This window comes from Scleropages formosus, chromosome 18, assembly GCF_900964775.1.
Source record: "Scleropages formosus chromosome 18, fSclFor1.1, whole genome shotgun sequence".
In the NCBI taxonomy this organism is placed as follows: Eukaryota; Metazoa; Chordata; class Actinopteri; order Osteoglossiformes; family Osteoglossidae; genus Scleropages; species Scleropages formosus.
The window spans coordinates 15065303-15082613 of record NC_041823.1 but is presented as its reverse complement, the minus strand read 5'-3'; positions in this window follow the sequence as shown (position 1 = coordinate 15082613).

Below are 17311 nucleotides of genomic sequence, written 5' to 3'. Positions count from 1 at the left end.
GAATTAACTGACCGCTCTCCAAGGTATTACAGCAGACATGAAACAGGCTTTGACAAGGAATTTGCAAAAACAATTCTAAACTTCATACGGTATTGTTTTCGGTTATACTGCCCAGAGTATGACAAATAGCCATGCAGGAAGATTGTGTGCCTATTCAATTGGTAGCATTTTTGTTTTTCACTGTACAGAGGGTAACACTGTGCAAATGTTGTGTATGCATAGTGCAGTGGGACCGCATCCAATTCTTTGACGACTCTAAGCCGAATTACTTCTACAAAAATGATTCACATTTTCTAATTAGCAGTAGTGTATTTTTAATGAGTCTTCTGTAATGTTGTTGATTAGATGGTCCATGGTGACGACAGGAAGAGTCTCTGGGGTTTATTGCAACAGCTTGTGAAAAGGCACCCTAAACAAATGATGTGCAACCAATATATGAAATCTGCAGCATTTTTAATTGATTTTAAATGCCCTCAATATTATAAATGAGTTCCTATGAAAAATTTATGGAGCTGGCGGCAAATATTGCATTTTCCTCTGCTGTTTTCCTGTTCTGTCAAATTTCACAGACTAGGAACATGCTGTCAGGGAAATGGTTCGCATTGCGGGCAATAAAAAGCCATTTTCACTGAAAAGATACTGTTTAGAGATGGTTCTCGCGCAGTTCTTATAACTGTAAATGCACATGAAAGTGACACAAACATTACATTTGCAACATTTGTTCATTTCAGAGTGTCTGTTAAGCTGTATAAATTAAGTATTGCCCTCTCAGTCTTAGGAGCAGAGCACTATAAAGAATAAACTGTAACAGTATGTTGTTTTTGCCTTGTTTTCAAAAGAAATATAGTGGAGAGTGCAGAGTAGAATTTATTGTTTTGAATATTGTCTTTAGGGAAGTAGGGAATTATAGATATACTTTATACTATATATATACAGTATATATTCTCTGTATGTCTTTTCAGTATATTTGAATAACACATTTTACAGTTTGCAATTTACAGTGTACTTGCATTATATTCAAAAATTTTAAAGTGCTGCAGGACGTTAGTGCTTTCGAAGGTTTTTGGCTATGGTTTAGTGGCACTCAGGTTGGTACTTTCATTGGAACTCAGTATTTTGTCCAAGATTTTTTTTTATATACATTAAAGATAAAAAAGCACAGAGAAGCTGTGATAAAATATTTCACATAATATACAAATAACCTAAAAGTACAAAATGTGCGCGCGCAAGTACAAAAACACCTTAGGATTAGTGCCGTGCCCTCCGTTTCTCCCAATCCACTGCATCGCCAAGTCTTTCGAGGGCTTTTACGTTGATGTGCCTCCAGCTCCGCTCACAATGACTTATTTTGACATGTTTCTCCTTGGACCATTTGGTAATTCTAGGGCACAGGCTGTTCTCGGGTGCACACCTTCAGACCTTTCTCACGTGTCCTGAGTGACTTGCGAGACTGTTTCTGGGCAGCAGGAGCGCTGCTGAAGTCCCCTTTTAGTGAGTTTCAAACGCTCGAAAGTGCATCTGCTAGTGACAGAAAAATACCTGTATTTCTGATATGTCCGGATGAGATGCGTTAGTCATATGGCCACACAGCCAAAATACCTTCAGCCTTCCCTGCACCAGCCGTCACTTCCCACTGACAGTGGTTCCGACTAACGTCTGCCAATGTGTTTATTAAGCATGCTTTTATGAAACACATCCCCCATCGACGGTAGTGAAAAATACATACATGTCAGCTTGCTGTATTTCAGACAGGTTACACACCCAGAATCCCTCTGATGCTCAATACTGAAATGATATGGAGCACCAGGAGCACTCTCTTCTGACTCCTCATTTATTGCCTTACCTGCCATTATAGAAACGTATATTATGCTTATGTGCACAGTTCAAAAGATTTGATTTTCATTGTGTACCTTTGTGTGTCTCTAGATGCTATGTTAGATTTCCTTTAAGTTCACTGAGGTATTTTACAATGCCTAAATATACACAGAAATAAGACGGTTTAACACTGGCATAACAAACCACATCTCTGGGAGTTATTCTGGTATTTTATAGAAACGCTGCGAAATGGCGCTTTCACTTACAGGGTTTTTAATGGATCATTGCGGATAGGGAGTAAACAGACCTCAGGACTGCAAATCCTGTGGTTCGTTTTATATGTCATTACAAACGGTCTCAGCGCAGCCGAGAGCTGAGAGGACATGCCCGGGTGAGCCGCCCGCTCTCGCGCACCACCGTGTCGTGCTCGTTGGACAATTCACGCTTAATGAGGGGAAATTGCACCGCTTTTGCAAAGGGAGTTTCCTCAAACGCGAGATGAGGTTAAATATTATTTGGGGGCTGCGCAAAGGATGTGCGCTACATGCATCGTCGATGGATCCGTTAATGCAGTTAAATTACAGTATGATATTTAATTTAGTGAGGCCCCTTCGCTTTTGTTACTGCAATTGATCTTTGGTTCTGCTGCGGCCCTGTTGTGAAGACACTGAAACAATCATGCTCCGAAATATTGCTCTTTTTTTTTCCCTTCGCCATCCACAGCCATGCCCTGAAGTGTTCCACTCTATTAGAGCGCCTAATGTAAATTCCATTTCACTGGCTATTATCTCTCTATTTTCCAGACCTGCCTGTTGGCAACATATACTATTGCACCTCCCCCCTGCTTCTCCTGCCCTGGGGAGCCCAGCAAACTGCTTATTCAACAATCACTTGCCATAAAAATATGTAATGACATTTCAGAGGCAAAGAGGCCTGTGTGGTTTTTAATTCATATTTAATGGCTATCAGGGTAAATAGCCCACCATCCTAAATGGGATCTGCAACTCGTTGCTTTCTTGCTCAGAACTGATCTCAAGGCAGTTTGTTTGCAGAGTATTTATCGTATGGTTTTTGGCCCTTTGGTGTCCAACCACTGTCATTTCTACAGGAATTGTGTGGGTCGTATTGCGTTCAGTGTTGTCCTCTTGAAGTGACAGTGGTTGGGGATAGTTCTATGTTTGCTTGCAGTATTGCTGGTATCGGTAGTAGGACACTGAGGCAGCGCCTGAAAAAATGGCTGAGGTTGTGGTAAAACCACAGTAATGGGAAATATGCTGTTAAATAAATGCCTAAAACAGTTTCCAATCAACAGCATGATTAATCTTATTGGCATCAACATAACTGATGAGTCCGGTGGTTATGGTAGGAATATGTGTTTAATAATATTGTTATTTTTCTCTGAACACAGTAAGACAAAGGCAATTATTGCACATGCATAACAGTTGCTGTGGATAATGTTAGTGTTCAGCCTTTCATTGCAAAGATGAGTTCTGTTTTCTTTGAAATAACATGTTGGTGAGACATGCTGTGTTTCTTTGAAACGTGACATGAAATTCATTCTCTCACTTTCGATAACCACTTGTCTTGGTCCAGGTTACAGTAGTACAGAGCCCATCCAGGAATCACTGGGCTCATGGCTTGAGGGGTTCACCCTGGATGGAACACCAGTCCATCGTAGTGTTGCCACACAGAGCCATACACACACACACATTTTCGGAACCGCTTGTCCCATACGGGGTCACGGGGAACCGGAGCCTACCCGGTAACACAGGGCGTAAGGCCGGAGGGGGAGGGGACACACCCAGGACGGGATGCCAGTCCGCCGCAGGGCACCCCAAGCGGGACTCGAACCCCAGACCCACTGGAGAGCAGGACCCAGTCCAACCCACTGCGCCACCGCGCCCCCCAGAGCCATACAGAGCAAGAAATTTAAAACATCCTCTTGACCTGAACTGCATGTCTTGGACTACAGGAGGAAACCAGAGCACCTGGAGGAAACCCATGTGACCACAGCAAGAATATGCAAACTTCACACAGACTAAGCTGGATTGAGCTGAACCTAAACACAAAGAACATAGGTGCTGCCTGTATGAAATTTACACACATGCATTGTCTGAAACCACTTGTCCCAAGCGGGGTCGCTGCGAGCCGGAGCCTACCCCGGCAACACACAGGGCATAAGGCTGGAAGGGGGAGGGGACAGACCGAGGATGGGACACCAGTCCATTGCAAGGCACCGCAAGCAGGACTTGAACCCCAGACCCACCGGAGTGCAGTACCCAGTCAAACCCACTGCGCCACCGTGCCCCCTGCCAGAGTCATACAGAGCAAGAAATTTAAAACATCCTCTTGACCTGAACTGCATGTCTTGGACTACAGGAGGAAACCAGAGCACCTGGAGGAAACCCATGTGACCACAGCAAGAATATGCAAACTTCACACAGACTAAGCTGGATTGAGCTGAACCTAAACACAAAGAACATAGGTGCTGCCTGTATGAAATTTACACACATGCATTGTCTGAAACCGCTTGTCCCAAGCGGGGTCGCTGCGAGCCGGAGCCTACCCCAGCAACACACAGGGCATAAGGCTGGAAGGTGGAGGGGACAGACCGAGGATGGGACACCAGTCCAGTCCATTGCAAGGCACCGCAAGCAGGACTCGAACCCCAGACCCACCGGAGTGCAGTACCTAGTCAAACCCACTGCACCACTGCATTCCCCTTAAACAAAATTTGTTTAAACTCAATTATTTCAGTCTGTTTCAAGATCTTGTACCAAACACTACATGCTTGAAAGATCCTTTTTAGCAGGAACTACAACATTCTTTTAAATGGGTAGGAAAATTGCAGTAGGCAGCACTCTGCCTGTAAACCAGTGTTCAAGTATCAGATCTCAATGTACATTGATTGAATCCATATAGAACTGACTGAAGTTTGACTGATCAAATCCACATGTATTTCTGTTCCCAATTATGACATTTGTCTGTGTAAAAATGGGTTACACTTTACCCCATGTAAGTTTCACCATGTTAGACTGTTTTCTGTAGTGACAGACCAGTAGGTGCTTAGACAAGGAGACAAGCATTGCTGAATCATAGCAGGGTAAACTTGTTCTAGCAGGTCAAGTTCATTTTGACCTGGTCACTGACAGAAGGTTGCTCCTGGTCCTGCTCTTCGGTGGGTTTGGGGTTCGAGTCCCGCTTGGGGTGCCTTACGACGGACCGGCGTCCCATCCTGGGTGTGTCCCCTCCCCCTCCGGCCTTACGCCCTGTGTGCAGGGTTAGGCTCCGGTTCCCCGTGTCCCGTATGGGGCGAGTGGTTCGGACGGACGACTGACAGAAGGACACTTTTCATCTTAATATATAGGATTGCATTATGCTGCCATATTCTGTGGTGAAAAAGGTGTTGGCAATGAAAATAATCCAAAAAACCTTAATTTTCTGCAATACCAGCTGTAATACACACACAAAAATATATTCAGTAATATATAATATGGGGTATGTTTTTCGGTGGTGGCGCAGCGGCGCAGTGGGTTGGACCGGGTCCTGCTTTCGGGTGGGTCTGGGGTTTGAGTCCCGCTTGGGGTGCCTTGTGACAGACTGGCGTCCCATCCTGGGTGTGTCCCCTCCCCCTCCAGCCTTATGCCCTGTGTTACTGGGTTAGGCTCCGGTTCCCCACGACCCTGTATGGGACAAGCGGTTCAGAAAATATGTGTGTGTCTTTCGGTATACCCTAGTTATCCATTATATTTCTAGACTCCTCCAATTTCCAGTCTTCTCATTTTTCATTATTTGTTAAAAGTCAGGAACCTGATGTTTCCAGCAGAGCTGTCAAACAGCGCATCGTTTCCGATAAATATGAAAAATCTGATAATTTCTTACAAATATCAGTGCACCCCTTCTTTTTGTCTTTCTCACTGGGCTCAGGCGCTGAAATGTAAATAAATCTATCAGGGCAAGGGGGTCTGATATCATGTTACCACTCCTAACAATCAAGAACCCTTTCACGCTGCCCTGGAGGGCCATTCTCGTAATGCTAGTGCACAAGAAAGGCCTACAAATCATCTCTCTCCTCCCTCCCTCTCTCTCCCAGCCACACAAGCTGTTCTCCCCTTGAGCCTGCCGTTGTTTATGTGCATATGCATAAGAAATGAGGGGAAATCAAGAGAATGGAGGAGCTGGTATTCCATATCAGCTTCAATCTTGTCATTTTATCTCTTGTCGCTCCACAAACATGTGTAACCCACATCTGACCAGTGATGCTATCTTTCTCTGGGCCCGATCAATGCCGGGTTCATTCTGTTTCATCTGGCTGTGGCAGCATCAGATGAGTTCTGGTCCAGTTGGGTTGAGAGGGTCAGCTGGGTAACACAATTGTTTGGACACACTGGGTTGACCCAATAACTCAAGATGCAGACTACAAGGGATGGACAGCATGGAGATATGGCCTTGATCATACAACGTCTGTGCCTCGTTCATGATGGTGTATAGTTCTGAGCGCAATGGTTTCTTCTACTGTGTATGGATAAGAAACAATCCTTTAGCTCACTTGGGTGAAATAAATCAAATCATTAAGATAACAAATACATAACTGTAGAGTTTTCTTGCATTTTAGTGTTGATTATAAGAGGATAAAGACAAATTAACACATTATAGAGAGTGAAAATGATGAAACTGCTCATATGTAATCATAAGCCTGCTTGTAAAAGTTCATGAAGAACATTATGCTTTCTAATATTTAACTGTACAATGTCTGACAATTTTGCTGTATGCTTATACAATTTCAGTCTAGTATTTTTTAAACTTATATTCCCCTTTTAAATACTTCTATATTTCTTATGAAAGGACCTGCACAGCGTGGGTTTAGGTATCTTTCTGTAGTAGTGACTGAAGTTGTATGGCATGTATTTTATTTAGCTGAAATGATATTTATTGTAATGTTAATTGTTCAAACTCTTTGTTAAATTTGCTTACAGGTTTATAGCCTGTAATGCTGAAGACCCATTAGCGACATACTGTTTGTGACATTAAAACAACTAACTTGACAATAAAAGGTCAGTAAACGCAAGTCCTGCACAGAGGCTCTAGGAAGACAATAGCCATCGCTGTGCTGCTTAATAGATCCCCAAACCTTTGCAAGTTCTGATCAGAGTAACCAGATCACACCTCCTACCTCCTCAGGCTGGGTTCACTGAGTGCCCATGAGGTAGCATGTGGACAACTGATCAGAAGCGCCTAGTGGGGGGCAGGACCACAGCAGAAGCTGGGCTTGAACACCCCTGACAGATCCCCACTGTTCTTTACAAAGTCCAGCCAGCAGCTCTCACTCCTGAGCACAGGTCTGGTATATGGCAGGGATGGCAGAAACACTGACAGATGTAAGTGCTTGCAAAAGAACAGTTTTTCGCTCATCTACTTCAGGCACTTTGGGGTAAATCAGCGCTCTAAAAAACACAAAGACAATAACTGTCCACAACTACAGCATACACAATTTAGAACAATATAATCAAATTTGATGCTCTTACCATAAGCAAGTGACATAAAAATCAGAAGCGCTGGCAGCATTTCTCATCAGTACTGCCAGCATTGTTTACATTAATCTTTTTGACGCCCTTGCTCAGTTATTTACTGATGTAGTTTCATTTGTCCAAACACAAAGGTATTTAATTTATGGATTTTGCACAAACACTTCATGCGCTTGCTGCAGAGTCTTGCCAAGTTTTCAATGCACTGTGGCAGTACTGCAATGCATCTGATGATTGCCCCCTCTGTCATCTAACCTCCCGAAACACACCTCCCCCCACCCACACAGCCCCATCTCTCCAGAGTTCTGTGTGTTAAGGATGACCAAGCAGACAGAGCGAAGAGCCCCATCCATCTGCAACAATTACTGTCCAACTTGTAACCCCCATCCATCTCATACAAATGGGCCTGAGCCATCCATCTGGCAGGTTTACAGCCCTAGCTGTTTGATCAGAAGCCCACGTCGGTTGATGTAAGAGAAGGACTCCAACAGGGAACGTATCCTCTACAGTAAAACTTACAACTCCTTTACAGCAATATTTTCACACAGGTGTGTTGGCATCTTCCAGATTCTGGTGTCTTCTGTGACAACTGTTCCTCTAGCATTCGGACAGTTCTTTCCAACCTAATGGATTTCTGTGATTTTGTAGTTCTAAGAGTTTGCATTTGTGGGCAGTTCTTTTTTCTTTTACATCTTACAGAAACATGTTAGAGTCTATACTTCAGTATAACACAAAGCAGATTACTAAACTCATTTGCAAATAGATTCCAGTAATTGCCTTTTGAATGACTCATTTTTAAACGAAGAAGCTCTGGGAAGTATTCTATTACTTATTTACACATTTGATTATTTAACGTGCTTAAGTTGAACTGACTGACACAGACTGCTGGAGCACCATAGAGGACCAATTTGCACTTGTCCCAAATGCTCAGAAGACAAATCTGTGGATGGTAAGTGCTGCGAAGAAGGGGTCCATCTTGCACAGTCTCCCCCGCATCTTCATCTTCCTGCTCTAAAAGTATCCTGGGCTGATGTCCACAAACGAGCTGCTCCACTTTGGGAGTAGCCGGTCCAATACCATGTTTCATTTTCCAGTCCCACAGCCAGGCTCGCCTGGCTCATTACCTCTGCAGAGGAAGGGCCATCCCTCTTTACCTTTCTAAGGACTCAGCGTACTTGGCACAAGGAGAAACTGTATAAAACCTTTCACTTTGTGAAGATCTTCTGTGTAATACTACCTTGGAAAACCAAATCATCCAAATGGCAAAAATAATACCTCTAAACCCCAGCATGTTAGTGGACTTATCGTCCCAGTTACGAACAGAATCTGGGAGACTGTTGACTAAAAATTAGTGAACTGGATTATCACAAGCCGTAGTGTAGTTTATGATAGGCCTTGTCTTACAGTATTTCTGATTTCACTATGCCATCGAATAAAACATCTTGACATCCTGCTGCTGGCAGCAATTGCATTGCAGTATTATGTGCCAGGGGGCGTGGTGGCGCAGTGGGTTGGAGCGGGTCCTGCTCTCCGGTGGGTCAGGGGTTCGAGTCCCGCTTGGGGTGCCTTGCGACGGACTGGCGTCCCGTCCTGGGTGTGTCCCCTCCCCCTCCGGCCTTACGCCCTGTGTTACTGGGTAGGCTCCGGTTCCCCGCGACCCCGTACGGGACAAGCGGTTCTGAAAATGTGTGTGTGTGTGTGTATTATGTGCCATGCATGAAAAATCTTTAAAACACTTTTGACATTTTCAAAGTGTGAAATGTATTACTTTTTATTCATTTCATTTAATTTAAATATTTGCTACTAAAATATGCTTTATTTTTTTAAACCCTCTTTTAATAAGTTTTGTGTTAAAAAGGTTTAATTTTTTTAAAAAGAGTATTTAATGTGTGTGTGTATTTAATGTTTTTAACCAAACAGCTGGCTTCCCAGTACTATTTGTAAATAAACTATGGTGTTTTTCAACAGTGTGAGTAAGTACAGGACATCTTGCCAGCTGAGCTCACACTTGGTTTTGACATTGAGCTCTCCTGAGAAATTCTGCTGGATGCTGAAGCTTCTGTGTAATAACAGGGTGAGGGATTGCTTCTCCTCACCCCAGGGCGCTAATAGACTACTCATGATACATTAGAAATGTTTGCTTAAATTCTGAACACTGTTTGAGTGACCTATTGCTGAAAAGACATACTGTAGGTCAATATACAGAAGGAGTTATGTGATCTGTGAATTTATGGTCCTGTTCTGTTTTGTTTTTTGATGGCTGAATCAGAATTTCTCCTCAGTGGTCAGGATTTTGATCCACATAAAACAAAGTTTGAGCATTTTTTTTATTTTAATTGCGTTTGGAGGTGTTTTTGGCAATATTGCTCAGGGGAATGGAATGTTGGAAAGTCGAGAAAAAGGAAAGAAATCCAGGTACATAGACACTGCAATGTGTTCTGAAATATCTCAGTTGAAAGTTCATTGTAATGTTACCTTTCACACATTTACCCTTTGTTGTAATTCACTTACATTTATTAATTTACTATTTTCTACATTTCTCCAAAGCAACTTACAATGTTAAGTTAATTACAATACAACCCATTTATACAGCTAGGTAATTTTTAGTGGAGCAATTTAGGGTAAGCGCCTTGCTCAAGGCTACTACAGCTGGAGGCAGGACTGGAATCTGTGACCTTCTGGGTCCAAAGGGAGCATCTGTAACTGCTATGCTACCAGCTGCCCCTAACTCCTTGGTTTGCCCGTAAGTCCCCATAACTCCTTGTTATGCAACATTTGCTTCCATTTTGAATAACAAACATGTCATTTCCAGCTACCGCTTGAGTGAATTAGACAGTTTTCGGCTGTAAAAGTACATCTACTAAGGGAAAAGTGCAAACATGTTAGTAGAACACCAACTGATTCTTTTGGCTGTTGAGAGAACATGTATTTTTGGGCCTCAATGTTGTTACAGTTTGCTTGAGATCCTAACAATATCAACCTCTTACAAGTAATCATGTCATGTTTTAGTTTTTCTGTACTTATTGAAAAAGTGAGCAGTAATAAATTTCTCCTTGTCTTTCACGGAATCTAGAAGGAAATAAACATGCAGTTGTAACTCAAATATGACTCATTACTGTATGCTTTGGCAACTAGAGGTTTCCTTGTAGCTGACTTTTTAAAAGAACAACATGATTCATTATACATAATTCATTGGTGAATTTATTTCTGATGAATAAAGGCTTTTGACACCAGACAAAATATGGATTGTACACTGGACAGTAATACTTATTATCTAGCATTTCTTTTTGGACGTGTTGAAAGTATGTATAAATGACCTCTGATGCTGTCAGTTGAAATTTTTGAATTTTTGAAGAGATCTGAAGGCAGCATTTGAAAGGGAACAACGCTGGGAGAGATGGATGGAGTAGCAGGGTGTTAGCTTGTCTGGGGCTGGCTGCTCCCAACCTCCTCAGGTTTCTGTTCATCTGCATGGCAATGGGGCCTCTCCTCTCTCCCCAGCCTGCCTGAGAACGGTCCTAATGAGAGAGAAGGGATTCGGTTACATTACCCAAACCCCGAGAAGCTGGAGTCAATCGATCCTAGGTTTACCCCTGTGAGTTTCACTAACACTGCTTGCTATCTAGTTTTGATATTAGTGTTTGGGTGTTGATGGGATTTTTTGGAAGGGAGGATTTTTTTGTGGTACAGTATAACTACGTAATGGAAAATAAGGTTGCAGAGGATTAAAATGAAAAAAAAAATCGTTGGGGATGTATATGAGAAAACTACACCCTCTTTGTTCTGCTCAGTAAAGTATTGATCTGAATGATGAGTTTGCTCAACAATGTGCAGTCTTTCAGCTGTGAAGATTTATTTCTGCCTTACCTTTTTGAAAGGGAAATGGCTTCACTTGAACTAGTATCTTTTCAATTTGCTATGCTGCATGCCTAAACCCTTGGGATTTGTAATTACCTTTAGGAGTAAAACCCTGGCAAAAGAAATCTTGACTTTTTAATGTATATTTTGTTAAATACTTTAGTCCTATGTATTTGAAGACTTCACTGCTGACTTACACTGACATAATTTCATAGCAGACATGTGTCCATCTCTCAGGATTCCTGAGTGGAAGAAGCAGAGAGGTGCAACCTGGACACTGTCACCATGCATTAACCATTGTCTCAATAAAAGCCTTTCCTTGTATCAGGTCCAAATGTGCTTTTACTCAGTTTCATTCTAGTATGTCCGCATTCTGATGCTGGACTGAATGTTGTTTTTACATCCAAGACACATAACATCTTGGCTTAACGGTTCATGGAAAAAAAAATGGCAGAAAATCTTTTCCATATTGTGACAAGTGAAATATAAGTTGATCAAAGCAGATTTACTTATGTTCCACCAGTTGTCAGCCTCTGACAAGCTGTAAGCTTTTAGATAATTGGCAAGTTTGTAGAGAATTTGACTGGAAGCAGAGCGTTCAGCGATGATACTGAAACCAGACTACTTCAGTGAGGAGCAGAATGAATGAGGATTAACCTAGCAGACCTTTTTGAATTTGTATCCAAAGAGTTTCCATAGGTATCATTTACAGCTAGTTAGGAAAATGTATTAATAAACCATTTATTTAAATTGTGATATCACTTGTGATTGTTGCAATAAGTTTGTTCCGATATTAAACCATTATCTTGCAGCAGCTTCCATGTAAACATACACTACAAGTGCACATTAAGATGGCAATTAGTGTAAGACTTAGCAGACTTGAAGAATTTGGCAGAGTCAAAAGAAGTTCAACAGATTTCTAGTTTGACATAAAAATAAGCAAATGGGGTTGAAGTAAAGCCTTCAAGGATTAGAGTGAGAGATTGCCCTTTTTGTGGAATGGGCTGTCCAATGATAAGCAATCAAATTATTTCCTGTCACTAACTGACAGGAGGAGGATGGATTAATGATCACACAGGAAACCAAAAAAACTGTTAACCAGTCCTTTTTTCTCATCTAAGTGTCGACCATCAATCACATTTAAGAATGAATGGGACAAATTGAATCAGACGATCCAACCTGACAGCAGTGACAATTAACATGGTATGTTTCTGACCTCTTCACACTTTTTTTGATGTAGAGGAGGGACTGGCATAGGGATGAATTGTATGCTTCAGGGCCCTGTCAACTGATTGGGCTTTGTATTTAACCCTTAACATTGACTTCTTCTTCTCTACATCATAAAAATCATTTAAAGAGCTGAAGTTTAGCCCAAATCTGACAGTGGGTTCAATGTAGAGGTATGCACTCTCTATGGACTTGCCTGTGATTTGAATTGGCTGCAGGGGATTGTTCTGAAAACAGAATTCCAGATGTTTTCTTCATTTCCCCTGCACATCTGGCAGTGTGTGGTGCAAATATAGCAAATGCATAAACATGAGTTTTTACACCCTGAAGGATTCATTATACTGAGATGAGGGAGGGGTTTCTCAGCAAAGTGGGGTTTTTTGAGCATGACAGCCATTAATGCAATAATTCAGTTTTATTTGCCTAATACAACTTTTCACCATGAATTCAAAACGGTAAACTGCAGTGACTAGAGATGCAATATCTACATTATGTTTTGTTAGAGACATAAAATTAACAGAATAAATAAGCATGGTTCCATGCCTAATGTGTGCTAATCATTTTTTCCATGGAGAAAACAGATTTCAACAAGATGAAATTCACAGCTGGATAGCTGATGTACTAATACTGTCTTGTGAAAACCATTTGTAAGAGTGGACATTTTTTTCTACCTTTGTCATACAAAGGAGAGCCAGTCTGATTAGCAGGTGTACTTTATGCTGCCTTGTTTGTTTCTTGATTTAATTACTCTGCTTAAATTGCATTCTCTTTTTAATTACTCCTTGCTTTTCAGCATAGTCTTTTGAGACCCTGGTTATTTGTGACTTCCTGTACTTAACTATCCCAGATGGAAAGAGAAAGAGTTACAGAGAAAATAGCAAATTAAAAGCATAATTACTGCTATATCTTGTTTTCAGGGCGTGCAGAGGATAAAATTCAATGTTGCACCAAACCCTCTAGCTATTTCCTGTGTTTCCTAAAAGAATAACCACATGTCATCTTCTGTTTGTTTCTAAATTGTCCTTGTTGCTTATTAATTTTGTTGTGAATAGTTAAGGGGAATAGATCCATGCTAAATCTGTTTGTTACATATACATTAATATTTACATTACATGTCTCTCCAAAGTAACGTACAACCCAGAATGAACTACATTTCAGAGCCAGCAATGCTGCAGACACACAATCATGAAAGCACCGTTACTTTTTCTAACAGATCATTTGCTGGTACACATTACATGAGTAACTGCCATAGAGCCTGACAGAGTCTGATAGGAAATGCAAAGATGACAGATGACAGACAGTGTGATGCAGATTTATGAAGCTGTAATTTATGCAGTTATTTACATTTACATTACCTTCATTCATTTAGCAGATGCTTTTATCCAAAGCGACGGACATCTCAGAAAAAAATACAGTGAGTGCATTACATCAACAGAGAGAGAGACTTGGATGCAGACACGTGATTCTAAAACGCAGTTAATTTGTCACATTCCACCAAATGAACCAGTATAAATTCACACAAGTAGCTGCTTAAAGGTTTATCCATCATTGGACAATTTTTAATCACAAAATTATAACATTTACATCACATGAATAGCTGCATACAGTTTTAGCCATTATTCAACAGCTATAAGCATTTACATGTTTATTACGCAATTAAGAGATCATGGCAGAAGTGATCCTGAAAGACATGAGTTTTAAGAGCCGCCTTAAATTTAGGGACAGATTCAGCAATTCTGAGTGAGAGGGGGAGGTCATTCCAAGCCACTCCACCACACTGGAGCCGGAAACGAAAACCTTTGCGCATTTGATTTTGGACCGTTATTCATTTTTGAGTCTAACTCAAATGTCTGCATCTACAGGTATCTCTCAGTTTATGGGCTATCTTTATCTGAAATTCTAGTTAAATGGCTCTTGGCTTGGCGCAGCGGGTTTGGCTGGTGCCTGCTGTATGACTCTTTGGGGTTTGAGTCATGCTTGGGGTGCCTTGCGATGGACTGGCATCCTCGCCGGGATATGTCCCCTTCCCCCTCAGCCTTGCGCCCTGTGTTTCCAGGATCGGCTCTGGCTCCTCGGGATAAGCGGTTGCTGAAATTGACTGTTGACTTTGAATACTCAGTTTTCCATTTAAGGAAGAAAAAATCAGTATAGCAATATTTATCCAAAGCGTGTCCAAGAAATGTAAAATTCAAGCATTTTGCAAGTGAAGCTGAAGTGCAGTAATGTACTGTAGTTGACATGTCTGCATCCAGATCTGTCCATCTCTTGGTGTGTTGGAATGTGAGAGTGTCGCTTTAAGAGAGTAGGGCATTATGGGAAGTGCATGAAATTTCACTGGAGTGTCTGTCTGCCATATTATGTCTTTGATTTAATTGAATTATTGCAGAGACAGCAGAGCAATTATCCGATTTTGAATATTTATGCACATTTTAGCAGCAGTGGGCAGTTTTAGGCAGTTGTTCACAATAAGCACCACATGCTGAGAGGATCCCTGCTTGCTCTATTGCGGAGACCTAATCACATACACACTGTCTGAATCACCTTTTCCCACGCAGGGTCATGGCAAACCGGACCCTAACCTGGCAACACAGGGTGAAAGGGAGCACACCCAGGACAGGATGCCAGTCCATCGCAAGGCACCCCAAACAGGACCCAAACCCCAAACCCAACAAAGAGCAGGACCTAATCAAATCCCTCATGCCACCGCACCCCTCTGAGAACAAATTACTTAAAAAAAAGAAACTGGAATTATCCTGGGGCAGTAGTAGCTCCAGAAAACTACCCTGGGTTTTCCATGCACCATCTGGAAGCAGGATACCAAAGATAATAGGTATAATGCAGCACTTTTTATTGTTTTCTGAGATGTACGTCACATTGGAGAAAAGTATCTGCTAAATGAAATGTAAATGGGCATGTGTTTCAGGCAGCCTGGTGGCTACTATTTCACAGTGCTTGGGTAGTGCAAGAGGACATGGGTTCAATCCCTGCTCAGTCTGTGTGTGGTTTGCATGTTCTCCCTGTGTTTGTGTGGGTTTCTTCCCAAAGACATGCTGTTTGGGTTCCACTGATGTATGGATGAGTGACCCAGTGGAAGGAGTGTGTCTAGAAGTGTAAGTCACCTTGGTGAATAAGGTGTGTGGACTGGTAACACTACATAGACTTCACTGGAAGTTGCTTTGAGAAAAGTGTCTGATAAATAAATGTAAATATTTTATTTCATGTTGAATTCGTGGTTTGATAGCTGTATAGATGTTTCAGTGTGTTGCAGTGATTTGTGGGACAATGTTTGGCGTTTTTGGGGTATCTGGGAATGAATTTTTATTATTTTTTTTCCCATTTAAAATAATGGGAAATAGGTTTTTGATATCCAAAATTTTGATATCCTCATCGTTTACAGGAATTGATGAATTTCATAAATCTCGGGATACCTTGTACATTACTAGTACCTGTCACTGAATCCAATTGTATCTACCCAGGTATCACTCATTTGCTACACTGTAAACCTTTTTGTACTGTAGATACAGGGAATGAAATTGAACAGAAACTATAGAAACAGGCAATTGTGGAAGTATTCCTTGGAACTATGTTCAGCGCTGTGTCACCCTGGGGAGGAGTGCTCTATAAAAATAAACTGAATTGAACTGATCTGAATTGAAACTAAGCAAATCCAAATAAAAAAATAGCATTGAAAAGGTTAATTAATGCATGAAAACAGTAAAGAAGACATTCAATCTTAACAAAACTGAGTTCCTGGAGAGCCCCCAGATGTAGAAAGAATGTTATGATAGTTTTGTGAGGCACTTGTCCTGTGCAATGAAACGACAAATTAAAAGCCATAATCTTCCCAATATATTTTATGATTTTGCTCACTTGCTGGAATCAGCGAGTTGTTGGAGTTGCAGGAGATGGCCATTCTACCAATGAAGGTGGGTTGTCTGGTTAAGGCCACTGAGGTTACACTGATTACATCTTATACAAGAAGTTTACTAATCCTCTCTAAAGTATTGTAAGGAGGACAAGGATGGAGGAGGAATTCATTTAACTTCACAGAATAGCAAAACTTCCCTGTTTTATTAAACCAATGAAATGGAAATTCAGTGTCCTGTGCTAGAATGAACAGTGGTGTCTCTTGGCGGTTCATCCCCTGATTGTAGGCTGAAGCAGGAGAACCGAGAGGAAGTTCTGGCAGTAAAAAAAAAAATCACAACTCAGCTCTTACTAGTAATTGTGGTCAGGGCTCTTTGACCTAACCCTGAAAGTACTGTGACTATAAGGACAAAATATTTATCCCTGGAGGGAAAATTTACTCCCAATGGCATCTCTCTGCAGGAAATTCCCAGTCCATTACTAGAGAAACACGCCCCTTAGCTATACTTCATACAGTGCAGTGAACAAAAACATGTATATGACAAGTATATTACTTTCAAATGCTGTGCTGCCTGTGCTTTTAATAAAATTTCTTCTTTACTGGAGGTTAAAGTCTGCTAAGCAAAGAAACTTCAGGCGTTCTCAGTTGTGAAGAGTAGCAGATAATATGGTGTGTGCCACTCATTTAAGTGATTTCAGAATGTCATAGATTCATAATCTTCACTTTCATTTTCAATGGTTCCATTTTGATGCAAAACTAAACCGATTAACCAAAATAAATTAGACAAATTTACCCATCAGATTTACTCATGTATCTGTAAGCAGAAGGAGGATCATAAGAACAATCAGTTTTTCCAGTATGGCCATCACCATTCCTTTATGGCTCATTTTCACCACAAAGGCATCAATGGTGGAATTAAACCACCATGAAGGAAAAAAGGCGCAGCTCTCGGAGATGGAAATGCTTTCGGTCAGGTAAACAAAGCGAGAGTCTGTACATATCAGTCAGGAGTCACCAA